At 45.5% G+C, this 14,483-nt stretch overlaps 1 pseudogene; it reads left to right on the top strand.

Annotated features, from left to right (window-relative positions):
* The first annotated feature begins 3,896 nt into the window (after positions 1-3,896).
* On the top strand, positions 3,897-4,486 carry LOC125758369 (uncharacterized; annotated as a pseudogene).
* Positions 4,487-14,483: the final 9,997 nt, after the last annotated feature.

Consider the following 14,483-nt stretch of genomic DNA (forward strand, 5'->3'; position numbering starts at 1 on the left):
ACATCCATTCTTTTATGTTGGCTCACTGGACTACGTGACCCATCCGGCCGTCTTGCTCGTTGGGCGTTACGACTGCAAGAACATGACTTTGAAGTTCGTTACAAGAGCGGTCGTCGTCATGCCGACGCCGATTGCCTCTCGCGGCTTCCCCCTTCCGACAACCGAGTGTGACGCAGACAACTTCGATGAATATTTAGCAGTTGTCGATGCCCCATTTCCTGACCTGACCCACTTTTCGCGCAGAGCAACGCAGTGACAACAGTCTCGCCCCTTTCTTCATCTCCGGAACGAACGGTCAACGCAGTTTCGTCGTACAGGACGACGTTCTTTACAAGAAGAATTATTCCGGCATAGGCGCCCGTTTACTTCTAGTTGTGCCAACAAGTCTGCGACAAACGCGTCCTCCGAGCTATGCACGACGACCCTACGTCTGGACATATGGGTTTTTCCAGGACATATCAGCGCACACAAGAACGCTTCTTCTGGCCGAAAATGCGTCAAAGTGTGACTGCATACGTTGCGAGCTGTGAGCAATGTCAACGCTACAAGCGTCCGACAACCGAGCCAGCAGGACTACTTCATCCCATAGCACCCCCTGGTTCTCCATTTGAGGTCGTTGGTGTTGACCTGCTCGGCCCTTTTCCGCGATCAACGAACGGCAACCGATGGATTATAGTGGGCGTCGACCACTTGACACGCTATGCCGAAACTGCGGCAATTCCTACAGCAACGGCCACTCAAGTTTCGCAGTTTGTGCTGTCTCACATTATATTACGCCATGGATCCCCACGTGTTATCATCAGTGATCGCGGGCGGCAATTTATTGCCGATGTAGTTGAAGACCTGCTTCGTCTCGCTAAGTCTCATTTTCGTCACACCACTCCGTATCACCCGCAGACGAACGGTTTTAACCGAAAGAACCAACAGAACTCTCGTCAACATGATTTCCATGTATGTTGATTCCGGACACAAAACGTGGGATGCCGTCTTGCCCTTCATAACCTTTGCCTACAATACTGCACAGCACGAGACGACCAGATACAGTCCATTTTATCTGCTCTACGTACGCCAACCCCGCACAGCTCTTGACACTATTCTTCCGTTTTCTGAAATCGACCAACCTACTCTCGCCGAAACCCTTTGCCGTGCAGAAGAGGCCCGGCGTATCGCCCGCCTTCGTACTCTCGCTTCCCAGAAACGCTCTAAGAACCGTTACGACGGACGTCACCGACACGTATTGTACGAGAAAGGCGATTTGGTGTGGCTTTGGACGCCGCTTCGCAAGCGCGGCCTATGCCAAAAGTTCCTAGCCAACTACACTGGCCCCTTTGTTGTCATGGAACGTCTCAGCGATGTCACGTACGTGATATCGCGGCTCTTGTCTACTGGCCGCCGCTCAAGAAAGACCAACGTCGTGCATGTTGCCCGCCTCAAACGCTTTCATCGTCGCAACGAAACCTGACTCGCCCGGTGGGCATCGTCTGCAAAGGGGGAATTGCTACGATACTGGGAGAACGCATGGAAGAAGAGGAAAACGACGCAGGGGCACGAACTGTGATCTGCTCGATCCCTGGACTCTCGCATCCATCATCTCTTGTAAATAAACGCATCTCACCGTAACAATACTAAAGTGGTTTTGTTATACTAAAGTGGCTTTGTTAACTCTTTCAGCTCTCCAAAGCACAGATTGCCCCCAAAGAATCGGGATGCTGTATCAAACGTACCGCCTCGGCATCCAGATCTCTCAAGTGACAGAGTCGCCGGCGTACAACCCAAGACAGCCAGTGCTCAGGTATCAGAGGTGGTCCAGTGCCGAATGTGATGTTTGCAGCAAGCAGTGCTGTGGAGCCAAACTGTGCCTCCGCAGATGTAGACACTGTTCAGCTAAGTCTACATTCTGGTGACACCCCAAGCAACGCCGCTGACAGTTCTGGTAGTGCTAGTTCTGCTTGTGAATCTTTGGCTGCTAACTCGGTTGATATTCCAGCTGACATGGGCGATGCTCGTGACTTACGTATTCATTGTGCATCATTGCCAATTGCACTTGTGAGCGCACCAGCGTCTGTTCCTACGACAGGAAAAGATACCAGAAATTGTCAAAGGACATCTCAGAAATTTCTTGTGCCATCTGTCCCTCTTGATAACGTTAAAAGTGGCAGTGCTGATAAGTCCTGCTGCACACGAGAATCGTTAGCCTCTGCGCATCAGTATTTTCACTTCAGTGACACTTATGTTCAGAATAGAACACAGATGTCTTGTCTTGAAGCTTCTCATAGCTTTGTACAAGTGGGACACCCTCTCTTGAAAATGGTACTTCAACACTGCAAAATCAGCCTGAGTGTGGAGGAGTAGAAGCGCTATCCCCACACCTCTTCACAACTGGAAAAAGTGCAGCTGTAGGTACGACACTGATTCATCGAGAGAACGCGGAACTTCGAAAAAAAAAAAACACTGACCTGATGCGCAAGTACAAGAGCCTACAAAGACTGCATGAGAAAGCATCACAGCTCAAAAGTGTGAGGAAAAAACTGGCATCTGCTGAAAAAAAAAACGCGAATTAACTACTGCAAGCTTTCTGAACAATGACCAAGCAGCTGCTCTGGCGAGAAAGACTACGAAAGGATCAAAATGGTCTGAAAGACTATCAGAGTAGCACTTCAGATTAAACATGCATGTGGCACAACAGGATATGAACTACTGAGGTCGTTGTCGTATCCATTACCTTCGAACAGGACCCTCATTAGAAGACTTCAGAACATCCGCTTTTTGCCAGTCATTCTTCATGAGGTACTATATGTTTTAAAGCTCAAAAGTGAGACAATGCATGACATAGAAAAGGACTGCGTGTTATTCATGGATGAATGGAAATCAGCCAGGGTTTCGATCACGACCGCTCTCTGACTGCCTTTTCGGGGGTACCACGCTGCCACAGTCAAATGTGCAAGTTGCCAACCATGCCCTTGTGTTCATGATCGGTGGGCTAAACACGAGGTGGAAGCAGGTCATAGCCTACCACTTCACTGGGCGATCAGTCGACGGGGCACTCCTGAAAGATCTTGTGTTTCATTTAATTGAGCTCTGCTTTAATATCTCGTTGCGAGTGCTTGTGGTAACCAGTGACATGGGATCAGCTGGCGCCTACTGGGATTCTCCAGCAACAGACAAGCAGAGACCGTGTGTTCTGTACCACACCCGCACCTTGCAGACCAGACGTTTTTTTATGGCTGACCCAGCGCATGTTTTGAAAAACATTCGGGCCCAGCTGCTTCGTTCAGAAACATTTACACTAGGACAAGAAACCGTTAAGGAGCACGAGCTTCCTGGAGAAATTGTCAGCGTTGATCACATTAAAGCAGTCCTAGAATTTGACTCTGACGATGACCTGAAGGTTGCGAACAAGTTGTCTGACATCCACATTGGCAGTGGGCACTTACTAAGATGAAGGTGAATGTCGCCGTTCAAATGTTTCGCGAAGCCCCTCCTGCTATCAGATACCTGGTCAAACAAGGAAAGCTAAAGCCTGAAGCAGAGGCAACAGCTTGGTTCCTTGAATTAGTGAGCAAATGGTACACACTCATGTCATCACGGCACCCAGTGGTTGCTTTGAGCTATTTTGATCCCTCAAAACATGAAGATGCAGTTAAAATCCTTCAACTGGCTTGTACAACTTTCTGCCGTATCAACATGGGCAAAACTGCTCACTGGAAACCTTCCCAAGCCGGTCTCTTGATATCAACGACAGTTGTGCTGTGCCTGTCCGACGAACTGTGAAGAAACGTGGCTACCGGCACCTGCTTACAGGTAGACTGATACAGGACTGTCTTGAAAATATTTTCTCTGTTGTAAGACTCAGGAAGCCCATCCCAAGTGCGTATGATGTGAAGTGTGCTCTAAAGATGTTATGTGTCAGCCACTACTTGCACACGCCAACGTCATCTAGCTATAACGAGGATGACAGCTTGCACTTAGCTGACCTCCTGGACCCCAGTATCAAGGCACAAGTTGCGCAAGAAAGTGGGGAGAACGAGGAAGCAGAAGAGCTTGAAAACGTTCTTCTGTATGCAACCACTGCAGTAGAACGTGACATTCTTGCATATGTAGGAGGTTTTCTACTGAAGTCCATCTTGAAATTCATTGACGAGTGCAGGACTGCAAAGCGGCACTGGTAGGAAATGACGATAAATACAGCACTCTCGTTAAGCTTAAAGAATACGCTCAGGGCGCTGGAAAGCTCATTCAGCCTAGCCGAGCTGTCATGGAAGTGCTCACTGAATGCGAAGAACACTTCAAGGCCTTTGCCGACGAAGACGGAATTTTGGCGCTAAAAACCCCATTCGCGAGCATTTTGAGTGCATTGCGCAGATCAGTAACTGTGCGACTGGAGAGCTGCGAAATCCATCGTGCACAGGTAGAAAAGTCGCTGCTGGAAAAGTATGTTAGGACAAGGCTAAAGATTCACTTCGGCAAAAACAGGCACAAAGGGTGAATGGTCAGTCAAGTAAGACGTGTGCTGCAGTGAACCTTGAGTAGCAGCTTTTTAAAAGGCTCCAATCCAATTTAAAAATTACTGCTTATGAAAAGAACGCATTTCTGTGAGCATACTGTGTTGAATCTGTTACTGCGCAAATGAACATTCGTGTAGCTGCTTCATTTGTTCTTTTTGATGAGCTGTCCTTGTGCAGGAAATGTGTACGCACCAATTGTTATATGTTTTATGTGTAATCAACCTTGGATTTCGATGTAAATAAATATTCACTGAAACAAGCAACTTACCTTACGTATCATAACGTGAAGGCATATGTCGAATTCGCTAAAAAGGGGGGAAAGTTGAAACCACAATATGACATTTTACAAATTTTGTGTGCCTCTTTTTATGTAATGTTTTGCTTTGCTCTGATCTGTCTTCGTGCACATTGCTGCTTGTTTCAATCGCTAAAGTTGTTATGTTGTTATCATTACTATTAAAACGTTCCTTGTTGCTCCCGTGTCTTTGTCTTCTGTCAAGCCTAATTTACTGGCTTCTTGGCTGAAGGGGGGGGAGGGGTAGTGCGATATGACTGAGTGCTCTCATTTTCGCCAGTGCTAAATACCTGTAAGGTCTTAAGCAGTCCATTGTATAGATTTGCACGCAAGAAGTAAACTTCCTGCAGGGAATTTTATTACGCATAGAAGCAACATATAGGGTGTGACAAACAGGGTGTCGAAGTTATTTGGCGTGGAGAGAACATCGTGAACTACGCGATTGTTTCATCCGCCTTTCCCGTGGTCACAGGCACCATCATAAAATATATCATGGACTCCTGCCCTGCACCAGAACACCTTTGAACTGCCTGCAGTGACAAGGTGACTTCTGCTTCAAGAATGCCGCGCAGACTTTTAGTTGCGTTCACCGTCATATCAAGGTTCGCCGCATCGCAAATATAGGCCCCTATAAAATCGTCACCACTCGCCCGATGCGGTGGGTTCACTGCGAGAAACGAACTGTTTTCAAAGTATATTACACGAACTCGAGTCAACGAACACAATCTTTCTATTCCAGAAAATGGCGAATAACCTCAGGGAACAACCCCCCACTTTCAGAACTTGCTACATAAAGAAACCACCCCATTCTTGTAAAAAACCACGCTACCTTCAATGTAAACTAGCGACCGCTGAGAACCAACATGGCGGCCCGCCATGTATAGCGGCCGCCAAAGCCCGTGGTAGGCAACTATGATCGAACTTGTGGAGGGTGCGCACACATGAAGGCTCCCTAACCCCCTTGCAGATGATGCCGCGCCGGCCGCGCCGTAGACAGCCGCAGATGTGCTTGGAAAAATGCACATTGGACATCGTGCACGTAGTGACTGGAATCAAGTACGCTGTTATGTATTCTTAATCGTGCTTTACACAGTGAGTGTTGTTCTCTGTAGCATATTACGATCGAGAGAGAGCCAAGCAGCGTGCTTAGACGACTTTGTGTGGCGCGGCGCGTTCATATGCAATGACCACGGCCGCTACATAAGTGCCATGACATGTATTCTGCCGAGTACGTAATTTGCCGTGCTTCTTATTCTTTGTTTTGGCGCTCGTTTCTCACACGGCCGCCTGGATCGGCACGCGCCATGCTTCTTTTTAAAGGAAATGCATTTCGTCGCCGTCGACACTGCAACAGCTATGTTCTACGGTCGAGCGCTGTAAGAGCATCACGTTGCTCGAAAACTAAACTGCGGTAATGATAATGCTGTAGTCGTTTTCACCTTGCCGATGATAGGCAACATTTTGTTGTGGTCACGTCTCTTTGCATTCTGAAGTTCCCACGATACAACAGTGATGTGAATGCGGCTAAAACACGTTGGCGGGCTAGTTGGTTTGAATCCATGAAGAGCGGCAAGCGCGACAGACAGGGACGAAGAAAGAAAACAGACAAGGACATGCACAGCACTACTTTCAACTGATTTTATTTTCGCTCCACCGATAACTATATACCGAGCGAGCGGAAACAACAGAAACAACAAATGAATAATCAGTGGGTATATATCGCTGAACCGAACCACGTGTACAGGGCAATATCACAACATAGCAAACGTATCAACACGACAAAGTAAGATATTGCAACTCTTTTTGAGAAAGCGAGAGGGAAGGCTGGCTAACGCACATTTCTTCTAATCTATTAATTTCATAGGCCTCAACAATTTCTCTGGTCATTTTACTATGTGCCTTATACTAACACGCCATGCAAACCAGACGAGGCCCCATTCGTGCACATACGTTCGCCAGTCGAAACGCCTGCCGCCTAAATGCTAGCCTATTTGAAATAGCTTATCCTTGTCATCGTGTCCTTATTTACACAACTTATATTGTCCAGATGGGCAAGAAGTGCTCTTTGCTGCGATGCATCTCGGGCTACAAATCGTGCACGGAGAAAATTTGCTTTTTCGCTGCTCCGAAGGATAGTGACCGCTTGAAAATGTGGCCACTGCTTTTCCACGGAAAAATCGCAAGTTGCAAACAACAAATTTTGTTTCTCAAAAACATTTTGATGCGCGATTTGTCACCAAATCATGGGAAGCGCTATTTAAAAGGAAACGTTCTTGTGAGGAAACATTCTTTCGTATCATTTAGCCGCACCATACAATACTCGAGCTAAAGCAGCTTTTTCAGGCAAAAATATGTAAAATTCGTAGATCGTGCCAGTACTGTGATAAAATTCTTCGCGCACCATAACGTATATATCTTGCCGTCTATTTATTATGAATATTGCAAAGAGCGGCTTCGTAGTCATCGGCCACAAGCTGTCCCCCACTTCATTGCGTTCTCTTTCAATCCTGTATTTTCCGATGTGGGAGAGGCGCGTGACCTGCTAGTGCACGTCCCGAAATACCTAAGTAGAGTTATTTTATTCCATTGCATCAAAGCATCCGTCTTCTCGCAAATGTTTACGGAATTTGCAAATAAGCGATTCGTAGTACAAGATTCTGAAGGCTCACTTGATCTCATATGCGAAATGCCCCTTAACATGACACCTGCTCTTTATATGACGCTGACCGCAAATACATTAATTAATCTTTCGAGAGCAAATGAAGGGTGAATTCAACATGCGTCACGCAACTGCAGATTTACATTTGTATAGACAAATGCGGGCACGATCGCCTAGGCCACGGTGTTGCCGAGGCCGAAGTGGTGTTTATGAGCTTCACGCCGCATGCCGAACCGTCAGTGATAAAACACTACGAAGTCTTTATATCTAACTTATGTATATGATATTACAATACCATACAATCCTCACAGGGCCTTGTGATATTGCTAAACACGCTAAAACACCGAATGTTAGAAGCGTCAGGTTTGTACTGGGTATAGCCAGGTGGCCACCTAGGGTTACTGTATATGCTACCTTTAGGTAGCAGAGTTGCGCCTCTGATAGAACTCGCCGCTCGCGCCACCATTCGCCCAGCGCGCTCACGTGCGCAAAAAGCATACGTTTTAGGGAAAGCCAACTTCACGGCCGCGCGGGTGCTGGCGATCGCCGCGCCACCACTGCTGTATCAAGCCAAATGAAGCCGTCCGGCGAAGCGCAAGACGCTAGAATATACTGGCTAGTGTGCTGAGCGGAGGGGGTTTCCTATGGAAGGAGGTGGCAGGGCCGGTGATGCCTTCCAACTTTCGCCGGCAGGCGGCGACGCTTGTCGCAAAGGTGTAGGCCGCGCGCCGGTTTGGCCTCCGCAGTTTTAGGGTTTTAGTGCCTCGTGTCCGAATTTGTCTTAGTGACGTCTGCGCTGCTTTTATCGTGTTCGCGCTGTCCTTTGTGTACGCACGAGTAAATGAGAACTGCAAACAGTAATGATGCAACGGGAGAAGCATCAGGGCAGGCAGAAAACATGCTTCGTTCCGCTGTGTCGGAGCGGCTATCACATTTTCTGTTGAAATACAGATGGGGTTTTTCACTAATATGTTTGTATTAAGCAGTTGTTTGAGTATTTCCCTGCCCGTTTAACATTTTTCACTGTATTTTGCTGATTTAAGAACTGGTATTATGACTATTTGTATTGTGTCTCTTCTGTTGAGCGTTTGTTTACATTTATGTGTGCGTTGCGTGTTTTGAACATTATTTATGTTTGATAAGTTGATGGTTAAGTTGTGGAACAGCGGGATTTTTCATAGTGAAAGTCAGATTATATTCTCAGTTATTAAGGTGGGGTGAAACTTCGAAAGTGAGTTTCAAAGCTTGGCTGTACAGCAGTGGTAATGAAAGCTATGACTAAAATTTGCGAGGTATCTTAAGGTGGACGCAGGTTGCATTAAAGCTCAAAATGGTTTGAAATTGTTTAGTATTCTTTTATTTGCGTTTGTTTTCTACTAGTGTACTTTTAAATAAGATCTGCCAACTGCAGACCATTGCAATTTTGCATAAAGGTAGCTACTAACGCTTTATGAAGTGGAACTAAAATTGTGAGCGTACAACAAAAACTAGATTTATGTTTTCTTACGTTTGTTGATTTATGAAAATTGCCACTTATGATTGATTTTTGTACTAAAAATACAAATACGCATAGGCTACTGCTTCTAGTGCCAGTTATGTAAATGCCATTAGTTACCACGGAAAATTTTTGTTTCTAAGCCCACTAGTTCTCAAAGAAAAGGTACAGAAACTACAAAATGTTCTTTTGAGAAAAACGCAGAAATAATGTAGGGTACGCGAGCATTACCTGTCAATGTGTCAAAGAAAAAGCACCTATAATTCTTTTTGAAACTGCGAGTACCCAAATGCGATATATTTTCTGAAGAGAAATAAATGTTGTATCAGTAATTTTGAAATCCCAAAATTGAATTTTTTTACCAAAGGAAGTCTCATCCTGCCTTAAACTGTTAGTTCATTGCGGTGAAAAACAAAGCCCATATTCACAAAGGTGCCTCGCACTTGATTTTTTCAGGCAATATTTCAGCTAATCACAATGCTAGACTAATGAAATTATCTAATTGAGACGTCGATCTTGACTAATGACCCCTGTTCGGTTTCTTTGCACTTATGTTACCTTCTGTTAAAATGAAATTTAAGCTCCAGACACATTCGTAATGTTTTTTTTTTGTTTTTTTTGTGAAGTGAGTAGTACCTTTCAGATAAATGCATGAGTAGTGAATCCTATTCAGACTGGCTTGTGTTCATGGCATGCGGTCTAGAAAATACGGATGCCATGCTGCATGGAAAACGCAGAACAGTGAAAGTGACCCTACCACCCTACATTTGCGTATAACGATGCTCTGTTAAACTACAGACTTGCTCATGTAGATACAACAATGCAGTAGCCACAGCTGAACTGCAGAAACATCGAAACAACCGATCCGAGAGTATGAGGCCTATGCTGATATCTGCAGCACTGGGTGTGCATATTCATCCTGTTTGTGAAAGCGAACAATGTTGCAAAAACTAGTGTCATAATGTCTGCAAGAATATTAGTGTATTTGTGTAATACCAGCGTACACTGGAATTTGCGATTACTGTCGACCTGCTTCGAGTCAAATATCTGCTCGTGAGAATTATCGTAGCCACCGATCCGACTACCTCGGCGCATATACACTCTGCAAGTCCATGATGGGCATCATACCGAGTGTGACGCGCCGCTAATATAAAATATGATCACGACTGAGCGGTGCGAATTGCAATTGACTGGATCGACTTCAAGTAAAATCGCTGCGTTGAAAACAGCGCGAAAACGGGATGAAGGCTAAGGATAACAAACAACATAAGCGCTGTTGCTTAGCCTTCGTCCAGTCTTCGCGCTGTTTTCAACAGAATAAGATGTACTAACTGGCCCTTCAAAGCACCCTGCTATCGCCAGCGAATGTTCACGTGTAGCAGCGAAAATCCGAGTCGTACTTGATCGCGATCGAAATTGCCATGAGCCATCTTACGACATGATTGCTTGCACCTAACGTGTCAACCTTAGCTGAGTGTTTTCAACTGGCAAGTTCGGTGTATCGTAGTATATTAATTGTTTTTCTTCGCTTTGGTGGTGAAGCACAGTATCGCGAAGCTAGCAGACGACCGTGAGGGACGTGTGAAACCTTCGTCATTTTGTAGTGCCCAACCAGTTGAGGATTCTCTGCGGGCAGCAATTTGCCGCTATAGATTTCCTTCTTCCGATCGAGTGTTCTGTCGGGTGTGTTAAAGGAACGAGAACACCGTATTCGCAGCAGAAAGCGCCGTGCTACGCAGCCGCAAGCGCAGGAGCCGCCGACGCGCGATGGACGGATGATGGATGGATGCTATGAGAGTCCCTTTATAACGGGGCGGTGACATGTCTGCCACCAGGCTCGAAGGCGAAAAAAAAAAGAGAAAGAAGAAAAAAACTCCCTTGTTTCATGTTGTCCTAATGCCTTATCTACATTGATTAAATCTATGTTATTATACCAAAAATATAAATTCACGGTCCATCTCTCTGCTTCTTAAGGCAGAATGACCTTATTTTCCCCCATTATTTATTTTTGTACTTTATCTCTACTTTCTGCCACCAATACTCTAACCGTCTCTTACTTATTTCTATCGGGACGTGTGCAGCTTTCCATTGTTGTCCCTAAAACCCAAGGCTTCATGTAGACTCGTGCCCACACGTATACCTGGGTGAATATCGCCACATTCAATCAGTACTGTTCCATCGTTTCCTTAGTTCCCCCGCAGCATGTACATTGTTCTTCTTCGTTACTGAATCTCGCTTTATAACTACGCGTTCTAAGGCAGCCCTACCTTGCTTCAAACAGTAAAGCGCTTCCCCTTGAATTATCTAAAACCTTTCCCTCCTTATTTCGTTTTTTCCCTTTCGGTAGTTACTCAGAGCCGGCTTCTTTCCATCGCTGCCATCCATAAGTCCTCTCCGCTCTCTGACCTTCCGCTTAATGCTCCTTGTTGCCATATCGCCCGCACTGCCAGCCGTATATTTACTGGTGAGCCTCCTAGTTCTTTTTCTCCACTGCGTGTCAACGCTTTTTCTATACAAATACCTGAAAACCTTCTCTGCCCATCTACTCTCCTTCATTTTCCTCAGCCTCTCTCGAATCTCATTTTGCTCTGCGCTTCCCTCACTTCAAAGCCTGTCCATCCCATATCACCCTTTACCGCCTCATTTGTCGTCTTCCCGTGAGCGCCCAACGCGAGGCGGCCCACCGTCCTTGATTTACATCCATTCCTGATTGCACCTCTGACTTCATGCACACCACTGAGTTCCCAAATGTAAGCCCCGGAACCATCACACCCTTCCACAGCCCTCGAAGCACCTCGTACCTATTGTATCCCCATAAAGCTCTGTGCTTCATAATGCAGCATTCCTCTTTCCCTTTGCTACCGATGCTTTCTCTTGTACCTCCAATATCTATCCCCCTCATTTACCCATACTCCGAGGTACTTGTACTCGCTTACCCTCGGTATTTTTTGGCCCTGTATTAAGACCGTATGGTCTCCGTGATCATTGAATACCATCAATCCACATTTGTTGCACTAAATCCTAGTCCTAGAGCCTCACACTCCCTTCCGCATATATCTGCCAGTCGCTGTATATCATCTTGACTGTCCGCAAATAAGACAATATCATCGCATAAAACAGACCTGGAAGTTTCTGCTCAACCATCGCTCCGAGCTGTTTGTGTGACAAATTAAATCCAATGTTGCTACCTTCTAGCGCTTTTTCCATCCTCGCCATGTACAGCATGAATAACAGCGGGACAAAGGGCATCCCTGTCTCAGCCCCTTGCTAATTTCAACGCTGTCCTTGCTACTTATTCCTTCCCATTCTATACAAACTGTATTTTCTCGGTATATTTCCCTCAAAGCTGTACACAGTCGTCACCTATGCCCACTTCCTTCAATATACCCACAAAATTTCCTGATTAACGTTGTCATACGCCCCGGTGATATCTAGATAAGCTACGTATAAGGGCCTGTTTCTATTTTAGATATTTCTCTACACTGGGTAAGAACAAACAGATTATCGTCTAACCGCCTGTCGATTCGAAATCCATTCTAAGTTCTCCCAAAATATCATTTTGTTCTACCCACGCTTCTATTTTAATTTTACTGCCTGCATCGCCAACCTGTATAGCACCGATGTAATTCTTAGCGGTCTATACGAGCGAATGTTATCCCTTTCTCCTTGCCTTTATAGATTAAGTTCATTCTACTTTTTCGCCAACTGTCTGGTATTTCCCTCTCCTGTAAGCACTTTTCTACGGCTTTCAGCAGTGCTTCTTTAGTGTTATGTCCGAATTCGTTAATGAGGCTGACGGGAACCCCATCTAAGCCCGGAGTAGTGCGCTTAGGAATTTTTCCTTCGGCCTTCTTCCAATTGAAATTCTCTAGTACTACATCTTCGTCGGTTGCACCCCTTTGCGTACTTTTACTCACCGGGGAATCCCCTGGGGACCTTTTTAAACGAATCGGCTGTTATCTTTCGGATGTAACCTAGCGCTTCATATCCTTCCAATTTATTTCCTCCTTCATCTACCATATGTTGTTGCATTGTGACAGACTTCCTACCCAGCGCTTTTAGGTGGCTCCAAAATATCCTAGGCGCGGCCTTCTTCTTTTCGCGAATCTCTGTCATCCAGCGTTCACTTTCACCTTTAATTTTTGCCTCGACTAATTGTATGCACAATGGATTTTTGCTCTAAAATTATTTCCATATTTGGTTGACTTCGTCCTGTGGCCGCTTCTCCTTTTTGCCTGTCTGTGCTCCCGTGATGCCTGACGTCGCATCTCGATCGCTTCCCGGATTTCTTTGTTCCACCAACCTTTTATGGCTTTTTTCTTTCCTTTCCAACAAATAGTTTTCTTCTCTATTTCCATTTCTTTCTTGATTATCATGTAGCAGCTCACTATACTTCCAGTCTGTTGCCTGGTAGTTCGTCTACCTTTTTCCTCGACTCTTGCGGCTATATTTGTTATTTGTTTGTCATTTAGATACGAGCTGCCAAACTTTGATTCTATGTTCTTATTTTCAGTTTTATATCCCATTTGTAATATTATGCGTTTATGATCACTACCCAAGCTGTTAATGCCTTCTTCGTCTATTCTCATCTCTCTAAGTTTGTCATATATTCCTTCTGTCATGAGACAGTAATCAATGCTCGATTGCCTGTTTCTGACTTCCCACGTGATCTGCCCCTCACACTTAGGCCCCACGTTAACTATCTCAAGACTATGTTGCTCGCAGAGATCTAGCAATAACTTGCCATTGGTGTCTGAATATCCGTCAAGGTCATGAATGTGAGCGTTCATGTCCCCTAGAAGGATTATCTCGGCATCATGACCAAATTCTTTAATATCGGTGCTTATGCATTTCACTATCTCCAGATTCTTTTCTCTGCAGTTATTCCCTGTCCACAAGTAAGCTACACCTAGCCACGTTTTCTTTCCACCTACTGTGCCCGAAACCCATATGTGCTCTGAACACGTTTGTTTCACTCTCTTCCATTTTGTTCTGCTATGAATTAGCATTCCAACCCCCCACCTCTCCTTTCTGATGTGATCCTGTTACATCCTCCCCAAACATAATTGTCAATATGTGGCGGCTCTTCCAAGTCTCTAAGGTGGTTTCTGTAACCGCAAACCCTATCTGTTCCTTGTTTAACTGTCCCTCAATCTCTAACCATTTTGCCTTTTTTCTGCCACCCTGCATGTTAATGTAACTAATTGCAACACGCGCCTTCTCCCTTCTTTTACCTTTTCTCTGTTTTTTCGCTATACTACCTGTCAAAGAGTCCCCCTGGTTGTTTTCCTCATTACAAGCTACCATGGGCACCGAAGGGCCCGCGTGCCCCCCAAAAAAGCTACTGCGCGTCCTGCAAGACGCCAACCCACCTCATACCTCTGTTTATTTCCACTACCTCGATGCCTTTCTCTCTACTCATCTGCCATATCTTTTTGTTTGCGTCGACAACCGCTCTTTGCAGGTTGCCGTCACGCACCGGTACCTCCGGTATTGTGCATACCACTATCTGCACCTGAGGGGAAATGG

Source organism: Rhipicephalus sanguineus, chromosome 4 (assembly GCF_013339695.2).
Source record: "Rhipicephalus sanguineus isolate Rsan-2018 chromosome 4, BIME_Rsan_1.4, whole genome shotgun sequence".
NCBI classification, from domain to species: domain Eukaryota; kingdom Metazoa; phylum Arthropoda; class Arachnida; order Ixodida; family Ixodidae; genus Rhipicephalus; species Rhipicephalus sanguineus.